This window comes from Crotalus tigris, unplaced genomic scaffold (genome assembly GCF_016545835.1).
Source record: "Crotalus tigris isolate CLP2741 ecotype Arizona unplaced genomic scaffold, ASM1654583v1 scf7180000017855.1216408, whole genome shotgun sequence".
NCBI lineage: Eukaryota > Metazoa > Chordata > Lepidosauria > Squamata > Viperidae > Crotalus > Crotalus tigris.
The window spans coordinates 466,178-483,657 of NW_024096677.1; the positions used below are offsets into that span (position 1 = coordinate 466,178).

The 17,480-nt window shown below is 40.9% G+C and overlaps 1 protein-coding gene across 8 annotated transcripts in view; it reads right to left on the reverse strand.

The window, feature by feature from the left end:
* The window catches only part of C1QTNF7 (C1q and TNF related 7), a 146,718-nt gene that overhangs the window by 34,807 nt on the left and 94,431 nt on the right, over positions 1-17,480 (reverse strand). For 5 of the 8 annotated variants that reach the window (XM_039343486.1, XM_039343488.1, XM_039343485.1 and 2 more), the window contains exon 2: positions 1,375-1,518. The exons of the other annotated variants lie outside the window; for them this stretch is intronic. The gene's annotated coding sequence lies outside the window, so the exon portion shown is untranslated. The remainder of the gene's footprint in view (positions 1-1,374; positions 1,519-17,480) is intronic. 8 annotated transcript variants of the gene reach the window in all.

The window sequence follows — 17,480 nt, forward strand, 5'->3', positions numbered from 1 at the left end:
TAACAATTGTTTGACTTGCCTCACTATCTATTAGCCACTTGTCTCTGTTGTTGCTATTGCAAACTTTTGCAACACCAAAAAGTTGCTTTTGGAAAGCAGTCCTTTTTCCTTGCACAAATGTCTTTTTCTGCAAATTGTAGCAAGTCTTTTCCCGCTGAGCAGCTCTCTGCTTGCAAAATCCCTCCTTTGTTGCAATTTGGTCCGGGTCCAATCTATTTTTTCTTCTCCTCTGGAGACTTGCAGTCTGGACCCCCTCCTCAGGAATTTCTCCTCCTCCTGGCTGCTTCTAAAATGGCATTTTTCCTCTTCATTAAGCAAACATGCCTTTAAAGCCTCAAACTTTAAGTCTTGCTCTTCTTTGCACTCAAATATTGCAGAAACTGTGTCCCAGGTTTTATCTAAACTGTTCAATACTAATAAAACCTTCTAGGACTCAGGGAATTTAATCCCACATTGTTCTAAATCCAAAAATAAACTTTGCATTTTATTTAAATGCTGTTCCACAGATTCACCTGGTTTCAAACAGGCTCTGTAAAGATTTCTTGACAATTGCACTATGTTGCAAGCAGAAACATTCACGTGCACAGCTCTCAATTTCAACCAAATCTCCTTTGCAGTCTTTAAATTTGCAACATTTAGAAATTGTTCATCATCTAAATTCAGGATGAGATAAGCCATTGCTTGATCATGGCTTTTCTGATCAGCAGCTGCAAATACTTGTGGTGGATTTTCAACAATATACCACAGCTCTTTTGCTTTCAGCAAACATTCCATTTTTGCAGCCCACACAATGTAATTCTTCTGGCCCAAACGAGGCAGAGAGTTTTCCTCAAATTCCATTGCAGTCATTCTGCTAATTCTGCCTTGTTCTTAAACTTTCTAAACACAGACAATTTCTTCCAGCTTTAAATTACAATGCAGTCCTTAGTAAGCTCTGGGCCCATGACCTGTTAGAGAATTTTAATTTCTCTATTGGTGAAAAATAAATCAGAAGCTCTCACAGTTGACTGAATTTAGCTGATTCAAATAACTTTATATTTATATAAAAATATTTACAATACCATTCTTCTTTACAGCAACATAGCTTAATGAAGATTTCTTACAGAGACAGATCAGAGACAAAACTTGAGACTGGAAATCCAGCTCCTAACTCAATACTCAATAAGCTTTTTGCACAGACTCAGTAGCCCTTTCTTCTCATTGGCTGACTGAGTTACCACATAACTCTTCCTGTTCATGAATATTCCAACACATTTGAAGTATGGACAGATCACAAAAATCTAGAAGCACTTAAAACTCTCCGCAAATTGTCCCCAAAGCAAGTGCGGTGGGCACAGTACTTTAACTGCTTCAACTTCACTCTAAAATACATACCGGAAAGGAAAAACTTCCTAGCTGATGCGCTATCCTGATTACTCCAGTACAAAACTGAACATGAAGAGGTTAATGAGGCAATTATCTCCAATCCACAAACTGCTGCTCAACTCACGCCTCGCAGAGTCCCTAATCCTGATGACCCTGGGGTAAAGAAAATAAAATAAGATCAATGGTTCAAAGATAATCAAACCTCCCTAACATGCAGAGATGGCTTGGCTTACAAAGGGGGAAACTATATTTGCCTGAAGCCCTCCATTGTAATGCTTTCAAACACAACCATGATGTAAAACAGGCTGGACACTTCGGATATCTAAAAACTCTACATCTCATCCACTGGCAATTTTGGTGGCTGGAGCTGAAACGGGATGTGGAAAACTATGTAAAATGTTGTACTGTATGTGCCACAATGAAAAGAATCCAAGGGAAAACCCCTGGATTACTGCAGCCAGTGGCAGACCCTTCTCAACCATGGGAAGAAATAGCTATGGACTTTATAGTAGACCTACCTGAAAGTAGAGGAAATACTGTCATCTGGACGGTGATAGACCTGTTCTCGAAGCAGGCTCATTTCATTGTATGCAAAGGACTCCCATCTGCCCCATGACTGACCAAATTGTTCCTGAAACATATCTACCAGCTGCAGGGTGCCCCTAAGTGAATAATTTCAGACAGGGGGGGGTGCAGTTCACAGTAAAGGTTTGGAGGAGTTTTCTTAAATTAATTGGATCATCTCAAGGCCTATCATCTGCTTTTCATCCACCAATCCACCAATGGGGCTGCAGAATCTGCTAACAAAATGGTGGAGCAATATCTCAGATGCTACATTTCCTACCAACAGACAAAATGGACTGACCTCCTCCCTTTCGTGGAGGTGGCATACAATAATTCCGTTCACAGCAGCACCGGCCCATCAGAGTGGCCACAGGAAAGGAGTTCAGCCCAATACCTGAATATCCTCAGGTGTCCTCCGCCTCCCAGACACTTGATCAGTGGGTGAGGGGGTGGGAAGAAGTTTGGAGAAACACGAAAACTGTATTAAAAAAGACTTCTGAGACCTATAAAAAAAGGCTGATAAAAAGAGGGCTCCCCAAAGAACATTCCAAGTTGGGGAAAAGGTTTATCTTATCAGCTAAATATTTATGCCTCAAATTGCCCAGCAAGAAATTGAGACCATCAACCCCATCACAGTAGGATTAAAACTCCCTTCCATTGCAGCTTGTTAAAACCTTGTTGGGGCTCCACTTTAAGATCTCCCCCTAAGAAGGCCCCCGGCCCCTCGTAATAGCAGGTAAGACTCACTATGAAGTGAAACATATTCTTGATTCTAGAATTTTTAAAGGGAAATTGTAGTACCTAGTACAATGGAAGGGGTACTCGTTGTCCGAAGCTACTTGGGTGAAATCTAGCGATGTGAAGGCTGACCGACTCATCAAAAAGTTTCATGAGAAAAACCCCAACAAACCAAGAGATAATCCCTGACATATGCTTTTGTTTACATACAGGACCTATCCTTTTTGTGAGGGGGGGATGTCAATGCTGCTAATATTGGATATTCTTGCTTTGACAAAATATGCAGAACTGTCTGGTATTTTTAGAGTTAACTTAGATGATGCTGGGAGGGGAGGAGAAAGAATGTATGTAGGGAGTAATTAAGATAAGAAATACGCGGGCTGCAGAACGGAAGTGAACCTTTGCCCTTCGGGCTGATTGGAAAACGTGATTTATGATAGCAAAATAAGGGAGGGAAAATGCTAGCAAAATAACTGCTCAGGGGACATTTCAGATCTTGGCATCCCATTCATGGCGTGCCAACTTTCTGTTACACGAATAAAGACTTTTTAGGATAAACAATGCCTGGAAGTTCTTTGAAGTGTTTCATTAGTTGGAACCTTGACACAGGACTTGGCAAAATCTGTAAAAAACTAACCTCTAATTGTGACCATCTAAGCTCTACTAATAGAGAACAGCTGTGACAAAAAAGATAACAATCTGGGCTGCAAACAAAGTGAGACTTATAAACTTCAGGGAACAAAAAAAATTTTTTTTTAACTTTCTGGATTACAAGTATTTAACTCTGACCCCAAAGCTATTTGCAAAGAAAAAAAAAATTGGATTCTTGGTCATCATGGAAAATCAGAGATTTATAGAAAGAACTTATCAAGAAAAAATAAATATTTTTCAAGAGGAGACATATGATATGTTGCAACTAATTCAAATAACAATGATTTCAAACCACAAAGAAATCCAAAATAACTTTGAAAATATAAACCAATTCATCTCCAATTTCACTTTACAACAAAAAAATCCCAGGAAACAACAACACAGAAGGAACAGATACAACAGACAATTGAATACAAATTTGAGGATAGAGACTTAAAGATGGAACCTAACAAAACAAGGAAGTATGATTTAACCCAAGTGGAAAAAATTACAAGAAATACTGGATTTGGAAAAGACAACTTATACTTTAACACCACAAAACAAATTTGAGGATAAGAAAAAAGATTGGACAAAATGAACTGCAGAGATGCCAGGAAAAACACTAGAACTGGAGAGACAAAAAATGATAAGAGAAGCAGAGAGAAAAAGAAAGAAAAAGATTTTCAACAAAAATGAATGGGCAAATGCCTCTCACAAAGATATTGTACTTGACTTACCTTTTATATCTACAGTAATACCTATAAGAATATGGAAAGATTCTCTGACTCAGCAGAACATATTGATTAAGAAAGACACTGGGCAAAAGAAAAAGGCTAAAGTGAAAATTAAGAAAATAGACAATGAGGCCTATCAGAGAGAATATTTAAAAGAGAAACACCTGTTTGAATATGGTTAAAGAAATAGAAAAATTTTGGATGTGAATTTGACTTTCAGAGGGAAGAGCCCCTCAGGTAACATAGTACTTTCTTTTTCTTCTTCTTCTTTATTTTATTTCTTGATATGAGTAATATAAAAGAGTTGGAATAGCTTATATAAAGGAAATGTTTTAGATATCTAAAGGTGATTGACTTTAAGAAAATTACAATGGATTAAAAATGTTTTGAATAAGAGTTAAAAGACTAGATGACTAGATTTATTAAATGGAATATTTAAAGATTAAATATATTTTTAATTATGGCAAAAAAGAATGAATTTTTTTTGGAAATAAATATGTATTAGCTTATAGGAAATAGGGATTTTAAGTAGCATACTATCTTTTTATTTATTTTTTATTCTTATTCTTCTTTTTGCTTTTTAAATCTTATTTATTCCTTAAGAAAGGTAAAAGTATTAGGGTGGCTTACATGAGAAAAAATAGACTTAAATATTTAAATGTAATTAATTTTGAGAAAATCTTCTTGGGGGCCCCAAAATTACCCATGCTGCTGCACTCTGGACCAGTAGTAGCTTCCAAATAACAAATCATTATTTCAAACTATTTCTGTTTTTACTGTACTCTTTTTAGTGCAAAAGCTGGTCAAAGACAATAATAAAAATATATTATTTTGATACTGATAAAAAAAAGAATGTTTTGAACATTGTGGGGAAAACAAATGTAAACAAGAACTGCAAACAGGATTTATGATGAGACAACCAGAATGACTAAATAGAAAAGGAATATTATATTGGTGTGATTATTATCTCTAGAAATATTAGAAAACCTTTATAACAACAACAACAACAACAATAAAAATAATAAAGTTGGAAGGGACCTTGGAGGTCATCGAGTCCAACCCCCTGCTCAGGCAGGAACCCTACACCATTTCAGACAAATGGCTGTCCAGTCTCTTCTTAAAACCTTCCAGTGTTGGAGCATTCACTGCTTCTGGAGGCAGGTTGTTCCATTGGTTAATTGTTCTAACTGTCAGGAAGTTTCTCCTTAGTTCTAAGTTGCTTCTTTCCTTGATCAGTTTCTATCCGTTGCTTCTCGTCCTACCTTCAGGCACCTTGGAGAATAGCTTGACTCCCTCTTCTTTGTGGCAGCCCCTGAGATATTGGAACACTGCTATCATGTCCCCCCTCGTCCTTCTCTTTGTTAAGCTAGACATACCCAATTCCAGCAACCGTTCCTTATATGTTTTAGCCTCCAGTCCCCTAATCATCTTTGTTGCTCTTCTCTGTACTCTTTCTAGAGTCTCAGCATCTTTTTTACATCGTGGTGATCAAAACTGGATGCAGTATTCCAAGTGTGGCCTTACAAAGACATTGTAAAGTGATATTAATACTTCACGTGATCTTGATTCTATCCCTCTGTTAATGCAGCCCAGCACTGTGTTGGCTTTTTTGGCAGCTGCAGCACACTGCTGGCTCATATTTAAGTGATTGTCTACTAGGACTCTGAGATCCCTCTCACAGTTACTACTGTTGAGCAAGGTACCCCCTATACTATACCTGTATACTCAATCATCATTCATTAAAACAACAAAAATTGTATTAACTTAAAGTTGGTAAAGGAGAACATTATGGGAAAAAGAGAAAATCAAGTAAAGTTATTATGTGGATTATAGATTATAGAAATCAACTGTTAGTGAATATTTCTTAAATGTAAACCCAGACAACATACACTTTACTGAATATTAAGGTGATTATGTTAAAAAATTAATAAAACATATTTTTAAAAAAAGAGAGTTGTTATGGTTATTATTGTCCTTCAGGGTGCCAGTGCTTTTCAATATTTACTTGAACTCATGAGGAGATTTGATGTTGAAGGAGGTTATCAATGTGCTTATGAACACATCTCGGTATTCTGTCATATCTTTAAAATATATATCAAGTTTCATCAAAGCAATCCAGATCTGGGCAAAGGCAACGGTGCCAAAATCTCAGCAATTTTCATAGTCTCCATATGAAATCTTACTTGATAAGAGATCTGGGTTATCACTCTTACAAATGGATGTCACAACCTGACTTTACACATATTTGAGCCAGTTATATTAGGCCTCCTGAAGCCTACCTCTCTTAAAATAGTCTTAAAACTAAATTATGCAATCTGGCAATTTGGTAATAACATTTTTCTACTCATTTGTCAGTATATGCAGCACTGGCTGGCAATTTGGCTGGCTGCTGTGTAAGTTAGCTTCATAGATCATTCTTTCTCCTCTTCTTCCAACATCTTCTCTGACCTCTCTCAGGACATGACTGTAGGCAATCAAGACCTTTGGCTTCCAAGGGAAGCTATGAATGGGGATGTTGCCATGGATTATTCATCTGCAAAAAATTTTTTCCTTTTCTACTGTTGACTCATAAAGATGTTGCTTGTTTTGAGTTCAAGTTAGAATTTCCGTTCTTTCATTTTGTACATTTCACTCAATTCCATAGACTGAATTCACATTCCAAGGCACATTTCCTCATCATATCTCCTTCACATTACAACATTTCCATGGACATTCAGGGAGTTCTCCAAACCATCATTTTAAGAAAATTGGAATTGATATACCATAAATGCCGGCGTATAAGGCGACTTCCGCGAGCGCTGAAATCGGTGCCAAAGACAGGGATCGTCTTATACGCCGAGTCGTCTTATACGCCGGAAATACTGGTAGTTTCTGGCGTATAAGACGACGTTCTAGGAATGCGGCCCGGCTATAAAGATGGGGGTCGTCTTATACGCCGGGTCGCCTAATACGCCGGCATATACGGTACTCTATCTTTTTTTATTTCCTTTAACTCTGTGTTTTCTCTCACACACCAGGACTTCCACTTCAATAGTTCATTCAACTTCTAAACCTTTAAAGTGTGCAATTAAATGTTTTCAGGACACTTTATGCCTTGTCTATTCACTGATTGTGTGATAATAATATGCAGTTTTATACATTTTTTGTAAATCTAGACCTTTCTCTAAATTTGTCTACAAATATATGTTTCCATTTTTATGACATAGAAAGATTGATTAAAAAATAAATGGATACTTTTCAACTTAGTAGCTACTTAGTGGATTAGTGATACATGATCCTTCTGTTTGTAAAGCTTTTCCAGATGAAACATAAATGTTGGGGACTCCAATAAGGTTTGCTATAAAAGTACCAGCACAAAGATCACAAAATGTAGTTCAGTAAAGAGATTATCAAACTGCTATGGAGGCAAGGGAAAGGCAATACTGTATCTGTCTTGGTTGAACATACAGTAGAGAAAATGCTGAGATGAGCGTGAATTGGAAGCTGTCAGATGTCAGATGACAACCCCCCCAAGAAAATGATATATCTGGAATGAACACAAATATACAAAAGCATAAACCCCAAAAGACCCACCCCACTTTGCATCTTAAGAAGACAGAACTCTTGGAATAATTCTTCCAACAGGAATCCTTTATTAAGAGAAAATGGTTGCAGGCATGCTAGACAGGACTTGGGGTTCAAGCTCTCCATTCAAGGTTTTAAGGGGTTCCCCAGTAGTCCCACCCAATCAACCCCCCTTCCAGTGATAGTTTCAAGTATCACAATTCCACCCCCTTTCTTCTTTCTTCCGTCTGAATGGAGACTTCAGGTAACTACATGAAAGGCAAGTACCCTGCTTTGTTATGATAAGGTCCTCTAGTGCTAATGCTTTGATGTTACAATAAACACACATTCAGCATTCAGCTCTTTGAAGTGTACTGAAGGAAGTGAGGGCCATAAAGCCCCTTTGTTCTCCCCCTTCTCTCCCTCTGATGGCAGAATCCAGAGAAGGCAGAATTGGGAGTTTCTATATTTGATAATTAAAGATGAAATATGATTGGATTCTGACACAATTTATCATTTACAAAACACTTTTTTACTTTGGTCATGTAGGGTACTTGACATGGAACTTCTTTATTACTCTAGTTGCTTTAATGTCCTTTGCCACCATCCATTGTGCATCTGCTATGGGAAGCCCTTCCACTGCACAAGATACTGCAATTTCCCCCGGTGGTTCCTAGAGTCCAAGACGTCCTTAAACTCATAGCGTTCCTCCCCTTTTATAAGGATTGGAGGTGGAGGTGTTCCTCCAACTGACCTTAATTTGGAATCTTGAACAGACTTTAGCAGACTGCAATGAAACACTGGGTGGACCCGCCTAAGACTTCTCGGCATCTGTAGCTCCACTGTCACCAGGTTTATAATCCACACAATAGAGAAAGGGCCTATATACTTAGTGTTGTGTCCTGAGCCTGCAAAAGCAGGCTCGGGACTTTGCATTGGTTCCGGGCATTCCAAAAGCTGCCCGGGACCAGACTGAGTGGTGCCAGCATTGTGTGCATGCACAAGGCATTGGCTGCCCGGGACCAGACTGAGCGGTGCCAGCCTTGTGCACATGCGCAGGGCACAAAAATGCTCTGCTACTTGTTGCCATTGTCCGGGTCTCCGGACAGATAAAAAGAGAGGCCTGCGTGCCATTTGTGTTGTTGGGTGTTGTTAGATGAATAAAGAACTGTTAAATGCACAATGTGTATTCATCATTCGCCCACGAATGAAGGACTTAATACTGGCGACGAGGGTGGGATGCTTTACAAGCTGAAGAAAAGAAAGCTTTAAAGACTTACCCAAGAAGTCCTGAAGAGGGGAAAACGGCATTGGAATCCGCCTCCCAGCCTGCCATTATAGCATCGCTGGAGGGTGAGCTCGGCTGAAAGACCCTTTCCCCAACAGAAGTTGCAGAGGAGCGAGTGGTGAAGGTTGTAAACTACAGGATGGCAAAGATTGGTCGTTTATCTGACTTTGATGTCTCACACCCAGAGAGATGGGAATCCTATGTTGCAAGGGTGGAGAATTACTTCAGAGTAAACCAGATTAGAGAAGATGGCTTGAAGGCTGCAATTCTGTTGTGTGTCTGTGGGCAGGAAGCTTTGGAAATTGCAGAGAATCTGGTGGCCTCGGCACCTCTGGAGTCAGTAACGTATATTGACTTGAAGAAACTGCTGAAGGAACACTTCCAGCCCAAGTTGTCTGTTATTGCTCGGAGACACATGTTTGAACAGAGGGACCAGAGGGCAGGTGAATCTGCTAAGGATTTTATTGCAGCCTTAAGGTGAACAGCCAGACCATGTGAGTTCAAGGATCTGGAAGAGAGGCTGTGAGATCGCTTTGTATGCAGGTTAAGGAACAGAGACTTACAGCAGAAGATTTTTGCAAAAGAAGATGTCTCTTTCCAAGATGCTTTATGAGAGGTGACAGCTGAGGAAGCAGCAGGCGGGGCAGTAAAAATTTTGCGGCCCATCAGGTGCCCTCCAGAGGCAGCCACCGTCCATCAAGAGGACGCTCGAGAAGGATTGGAAGCAGATCCTGAAGAAGAGGTGGATAGGCTTCACCAGCCAGCTGAAAGGAGACAGAAGGAATGTTCAGACAAGGCCCCAGCAGCTCTTCAATGCTTCAGGTGTGGAGGACGCCACAAGCGAGCTGACTGCAGGTTCCGCTCCGCCATTTGCAGAGTGTGTGGCAGGCAAGGCCGCCATTTCACGGTCTATACTGACCATAAGCCTCTGGTGGGGTTGTTTACCACTAACAAACAGACCCCATATATCATTTCTCCTCGTATGCTGAGATGGTCCATTTTCCTGTCAGGGTATGACTATACATTGGTTCACAAACCAGGAAAAGAAATGGGTCATGCCGATGGCCTGAGCAGACTGCCCTTGAACCAATTGGAGCCTGATCTTGCTCCAGCCGTCAATATTCTGTCCATTCAGGAGTTGCCTGAGTCTCTCCTCAATGCTAGGGATGTGGCTGCAGAAACTGCCACTGATCACACGTTTACACGCGTACTGACATGGGTGTTGTCAGGATGGCCTGACAAGTGCCCAGATACTGAGTTCCAAAGTTTCTGGCACAAAAAGCATGAGTTTTCCACTTTCAAGGGATGCCTATTATGGGGAAGCAGGGTAGTGATCCCAGCCTCATTGAGGTCTAGAATCTTGATCTGTCTGCATGAGGGACATCCTGGTATAGTCAGGATGAAAGTGCTTGCACACAGCCATCTTTGGTGGCCTGGGCTCGATAAAGATATCGAGGCCTAGGTGCATGGGTGCCAATTGTGCCAACAGTCCCGGCCTGAGATGCCTCAGGCCCCAGTACATAGGTGGGAGGAAACTCAAACCCCATGGTCTAGGTGCATATAGATTATGCTGGGCCCTTTCAGGGGCAATTCTTCCTGGTTGTTGTTGATAGCCATTCCAAGTGGCTAGAGGTTGTTCCTGTTTCCTCCACTACTACTGCCAGGACCATCCAGGTGTTGAGAGGAATTTTTGCATCACACGGTCTTCCAGATGTTCTGGTTTCAGATAACGGCCCTCAATTTACCTCTTCTGAGTTTCAGGCTTTTTTTCAGGCCAATCTGATCCGGCATGCAACATCGGCTCCTTTCTACCCATCCTCCAACAGACTGGCTGAAAGAATGGTGCGCACCACCAAAGATGTCCTCAAGAAACTGACTTACGGTAACTGGCATCACAGGTTAGCAGATTTCCTTCTTGCACACCACACCACACCATGCACTGCTACAGGGAAGAGCCCTGCTGAATTCCGCTGGAGTTGCCGTCTCATCACTAAACTGGGCAGGTTGCACCCTGACTGGGTGGCTTCACAGGTGTCACAACTGCAGGCACCTAGGGGAGTCCAAGTATGTGATCCGGTATGGACACAAAACTATGGGCCTGGTCATCTCTGGGTCACAGCTGTGGTCTGCAAGGTCTCTGGGCCATTGTCATATGAAGTTGCCTTGGGAGACGGCCGTGTTCTTCGCAGACACATAGACCAACTGCGTTGGAGACTAGACTCTCACCCTTCCACTCCTGACTCTGCTCTGGTGGGGGGAGGAGGACCATAACATGCATTCTGAGGCTCAGTTTCACCAGCCCAACAGGCCTTCACTAGCCAACACTGAGGCTACTTCATCCCAAGGTTCTGCAAGTGCTCTGAACAGGAATTCAATGGATAATTACATCCATAATTACTCCAGACAGGGAGTTACACTGGGGGTATCCACAGTATTCATATATGTCAGATAGTGCTCCAGACAGGGAGACTGACCGGGGGTATCCACACAACCCACAAACTACAAGAGAAAAAGAATGCCAACAGGAACACTTGCAAAATTCCACAATTGGTCCCAAAAGGAGATCAACAGCAAAGGGGGTTGCCATGAGGGCGACTCTTGACTCTGACACCTTGGGCACATGCTTGGGGGCTACAGAGTATTGAGGCACTTCCACTACCCAGCAATCTCCATCTGCTGGCCTGGGGTTTGAGGGACAGTGGTCCCAAGAAGGTTCCATTGTGGACCTGAGGAATGCCACCTCTCCGAGTTATACTGGCTTGGACTTAGAGGGTCCAGCCAGCCAGCAGATGGGTGGGTCAACTGGGTATTTGGGGCAGCAAAGTCCTGGCCTGCTGAGCCTGGTAGGCGAGCAGGTAGGCCAGGCAACTGCACCAGGGTCACCTGGGAATTTAGGGCAGCAATGCCTTGGCCTACCTAGCCTGGTAGGTGAGCAGGTGGGCCAAGCAATCTCTCCTGGCCCTAGGAGGTCGCAGCAGGCCAAGTGCCCACCCAAACATCTTAGAGAATTTGTGAAGTTGCTGTCAAGTTCCAAGGGGGCTACTCATAAGGGCCTTGAATAATGGGCAGATTATTTTGTATTATTTTTTTTATTTCAGATACATTTATTCCCTAACAGAGTTGAAGGGGGTTTTGCCTAAGGGTAGCCTCGAATATTCCACATTCCGTGCATTTGATTTGTGGAACTATATAACACTCTCCCAATGCATGATGTACATGTATGTGGGCAGAGATCTAGGGGGGAGGGGTGTTGTGTCTTGAGCCTGCAAAAGCAGGCTCGAGACGTTACATTGGTCCCGGGCATTCCATAAGCTGCCCGGGACCAGACTGAGCGGTGCCAGCATTGTGCGCATGCGCAGGGTGCGAAAACGCTCTGCTACTTGTTGCCATTGTCCGGGTCTCCGGACGGATAAAAAGAGAGTGCCATTTGTGTTGTTGGGTGTTGTTAGACGAATAAAGAACTGTTAAATGCACAATGTGTATTCATCATTCACCCATGAACGAAGGACTTAACACTTAGGACCTAGCTTCATTACAAGGCTGTCTTAGGTTTAAATACTTGGTGGACAAGTGCACTTAATTTCTCACCCTCAACTCCCTTTGAGGGGTTCTCTTGCAGTCAGCTTGCTTTTTCTGGGCCTCTTGTGCCTTGCCATGGTAACCAATGTGCCTGTCAGAGAGCCAATCCATTCCACCAGTGTTGCAGAAGTTGTGGTCCCAGGGGGAAGCTCTGGCATGGCTATGAACTGAAACCTTAAAAAGGTTAAGTCCCGTGCTGTTATGCACCGAGTTATTGTAGGTCACCTCAGCAAACAGCAGCAGCTTAGCCCAGTCTACTGATAATTTACATAATATCTTAGGTTTTGCTCCACTACTGAGATTGCTCATTCTGCCACCCCATTAGTACTGGGATGAAAAGAGGAGCTAGGCCCTATTAGGCTCACAAACTCCCACCAGAACTTTGCAGTAAACTACACCCTATGGTCCAAGATAATTTTCTTTGGGACTCCATGCAGTCTATAAACGTGCTGCACAAATTTTTCGCTAAGTGCCAGGCTGAGGGCAGCTTTAGGCATGGTATGAAATGTGCCTGCTTGGAGAACAGGTCAACAACAGTCCATATTATACTGTTCCTTTGTACTCTCTGGCAACTTGACTATGAAATCCATGGCTATCTCCTCCTATGGCAGGATTGGGTTGTGTTGGAATATTCATGAGCAGGAAGAGTCATGTGGTAACTCAGTCAGCCAATGTGAAGAAAGTGCTACTGAGTCTGTGCAAAAGGGTATTGAGTTAGAAGCTGAATTTTCAGTCTCAGGTTTGTCTCTGTATCTCTCTGTAAGAAGACTTCAATTTGTGCTATGTTGCTGTAAAGAAGAATGTATGGTATTGTAAATAGTTTTATATGAATATAAAGAAGTTATTCTGAATCAGCTAAATGCAGTCAACTGTGAGAGCTTCTGATTTATTTTTTCACCAATAGAGAAATTAAAATTCTCTAACAGGTCATGGGCCCAGAGCTTACTAAGGACTGCATTGTAATTTAAAGCTGGAAGAAATTGCCTGTGTTTAGAAAGTATAAGAACAAGGCAGAATTAGCAGTATGGCTGCAATGGAATTTAAGGAAAGCTGTGTGCCTCGTTTGGGCCAGAAGAATTACATTGTGTGGGCTGCAAAAATGGAATGTTTGCTAAAAGCTAAAGAGCTGTGGTATATTGTAGAAAATCCACCACAAGTATTTGTAGCTGCTGATCAGAAGAGTCATGATCAAGCAATGGCGTATCTCATCTTGAATTTAGATGATGAACAATTTCTAAATGTTGCAAATTTAAAGACTGAAAGGAGATTTGATTGAAGTTGAGAACTGTGCACGTGGATGTTTCTGCATGCAATACAGTGCAATTGTCAAGAAAACTTTACAGGGCCTGTTTGCAACCAGGTGAATCTGTGGAACAGCATTTAAATAAAATGCAAAGTTTATTTTTGGATTTAGAACAATGTGGGATTAAATTCCCTGAGTCCCAGAAGGTTTTATTGGTATTGAACAGTTTAGATAAAACCTGGGACACAGTTTCTGCCATATTTGAGTGTAAAGAAGAGCAAGAATTAAATTTTGAAGCTTTAAAGGCATGTTTGCTTAATGAAGAAATAAAGCACCATTTTAGAATCAAGTCTCCGAAGGAGAAACATTTTGCAGGCAGAGAGCTAAGCAAGAAAAGAATTGCTACATTTGTGGAGCAAACAACCATCTGAAAAGAAACTGTTTGCAAAGGAACAATTTGCAACAAAGGACATTTGTGCAACCAAAAAGGACTGATTTGCAAAAGGAACATTTTGGTGTTGCAAAAGTTTGCTATAGCAACAACAGAGACAAGTGGCTAATAGATAGTGGGGCAAGTCAAACAATTGTTAATGACTCTGAATTATTTTGCAGGTTTGTTCCAGTAGCACCTGAAGCTGTGGCTTTGGCAAATGGCCAGAAAGCAAAAGTCATTGGAAAAGGCAATGTAAAAATTCCATATTTGGAATCAAAGTTTACCAATGTGCTTTGTTTACCTGAGATGGAACATAATTTGTTAAGTGTGTCTAATTTAGACAAACAAGGCTTTGAGAACATTTTTGTAAATGGGAAGTGTCTCATCAAAAGGAATGGGAATATTTGTGCAGAAGGCATAAAGGAAGATAATCTATATGTATTACAGGGACAAAAGGTTGAATGTTCCCATATATTTAAGAATGTTGCAGAGCATGTTTCATGTGTTCATCTTCTGCGTAGAAGACTTGGCCATGCAAGCTTTAAAGTTTTGCAGCAAATGCAAGAGTTTGCAGAAGGGCAAAATTTGAAGGGATGCAAAACATATTTGGACTGTGCAGTATGCAAAGCATCAAAGTCAAAGGCATTCCCATTTAGTAAATGCAGCACAAGACAAACAAAAAGAGTTCTAGAGCTGGTCCATGCAGATCTGGTGGGACCTATGCAAGCCAGTTTGGGAGGAGCAAAATATGCACTGGTAATTGTTGAGGATTATAGCAGGTATAGTTTTTGCTACTTGCTTAGAGCAAAGACAGAGGTGCTACAACAATTCAAACAGTAGGTAAGTTTTGTAGAGAGAAGATATAGACAACAAGTGTGTCAGTTGCAAACTGGCAGAGGTACTGAATTTATGTCAACTAAATTCCAACAATGGTTGGGGCAGTTGGGGATAAGACACAGACGTACAAATCCTTACACAGCAGCAGAGAACGGTGTAGCTGAAAGTAGGAATGGTATTTTGCAAACAATGAAAGATTCATTATTAGAGGATTCTGGTATGAGCAGGTCATATTGGGGAGAAGCCATATAGACTGCAAATTATATAGTTAACAGGCTGTGGAATTCCTCCATTAATAATACTCCATATGCCACTCTATAAGGGAGAAAGCCATCACTGGCACATTTGAGAATTTTTGGAAGTACTGCATGGGTACATATTCTGAAAGCAATCAGAAGAAAGGGACAGCAAAAGGCAAGAAAGCTCAGGTTTGTGGGCTATGAATCAGAGTCAAAAGGATATCACTTTAGCGATGGAAGTAAAAGAATGATAATTTCAAGGTCTGCTAATTTTGCAGAACAAAATTGGGACATAATTAATGCAAATTCTGCGTATGTCTCACTTAATGATGGTGATCTATTTAATGACAATAACTCATCTAATGATAAAAAAATGATTATTGAAGATGTCAATGTTCAAGGAGGAGAGGCTGAACAAGACATGAAGCCAGATAGACTTGAGACACAGGAGCAGTTAATCCCACGTAGGTCAGAGCGATGTAATAAAGGAATTCCGCCTGACAGGTATTCTGCCACCAAGGTAAAGGTTTGCAATGTGTGGTATGAGCCAAGAAGTTATAAAGAAGTGTTGTCATTACCAAAAGCTGAAGAAGAAAGATGGAAGGAGGCCATGGATAAAGAGATGAAATCCATGGGAGACCATGAAAATTTAAATCAGTGACTTTGCCACAGGGAACCAAAGCTGTGTGTTGTAAGTGGGTATATAAGAAAAAGGTATTGCCAAATAATGATGTACAATATAAGGCCAGGTTAGTGGCACAAGGTTTTTCACGATTAAAGAATGTATTAAGTTAATAGGTCTGATGTCTCTTCCTGTCATGAAGGGAGGAGTGTTGGAATATTCATGAGCAGGAAGAGTCATGTGGTAACTCAGTCAGCCAATGCGAAGAAAGTGCTACTGAGTCTGTGCAAAAGGGTATTGAGTTAGAAGCTGAATTTTCAGTCTCAGGTTTGTCTCTGTATCTCTCTGTAAGAAGTCTTCAATTTGTGCTATGTTGCTGTAAAGAAGAATGTATGGTATTGTAAATATTTTTATATGAATATAAAGAAGTTATTTTGAATCAGCTAAATGCAGTCAACTGTGAGAGCTTCTGATTTATTTTTTCACCAATAGAAAAATTAAAATTCTCTAACAGGTTGGCTACAGGTTGCAGCAATCCAGAGGTTTTCCCTGGCAAAAGCTTCATAGATGCACATACATGGCAACTTGCAACATAGGATTCTATGTTCTTCTTCATCCTTGGCCAACAAAATTGCTTTTTTATAAGGTGCAGGTCTTTACAACTGAGATTCTCTAGAATAGCCCTCACTAGCTTTATATGCTCTTCCATGGTATCAGTATAGATTAAAATATCATTCAAGTCCACCAGCACCCCTTTATATAGGTGTTTGTGTAGGACTTTGTTTATTAGTTGTATGAACATGGTGGGTGTCCCTTGCAGCCCAAAGTGTTGTTGAATGCAGTCTTCCACTCTTCTCCTTCCTTAATTCATACTTGGTAGTATGATTCCCTCAAATCCAACTTGGTGAAAATCTTCCCCTTGGACAAATAACCCAATATGTCCTTTATTTGCATGTCTCCATGCAAATGGCATGTATCCCCACATATCCTCAGGAATCCATCTTTCTTTTCTCTGAAGAGCATAAAGGCGGTTACTATTGATTAGGCTGGCTGGATGAAGCCCCCAGCTAAGTTCTTCTCTATGAATCCCCTAAGCCCCTTCATCTCTCTGGGTGTCATGGAATACATCTTTGGTTTCAGCAGTTTAGCCCCCAGCATAATTTCAGTGGTGCAGTCCATTGGATGGTGAGGCAGCAGCCCATCTGACTCCCTCTTGTTGAACACCTCAGCAAGGTTGCAGTATTCCTCTGGAATGGGCAGTTCATCATCCAGATATTTTGCCAGGTCTAGATATATTCCTATATATTCCTCTGGGCAGTCACATATATAAAAAGCACATGGAGGTTTAATTGCAGCTATATTGACTTTTTTTACCATATCTGCAGACCTCCCTGCCTTTTAAGCAGTAACCCAGTCTCTTTATTTTGAAGCATGATCTATTGCTCATTAGTCATTTACTAAGCAATGGAATTTAAACTAATGCATTGTAAAATGATATGAAATTTGGCAATGTATACCTGAAAATGATATTTCACCATTCTTTAGAGGATTTACTGAAGAACACTTCCTTCCTTTCTTTATTTTATTTTTTATTTTTTTATGTCTGGCAACTGAATTTCACCTGGTACTTCAACAAGTCAATTGGCTTACTAAGGAGTCCATTTA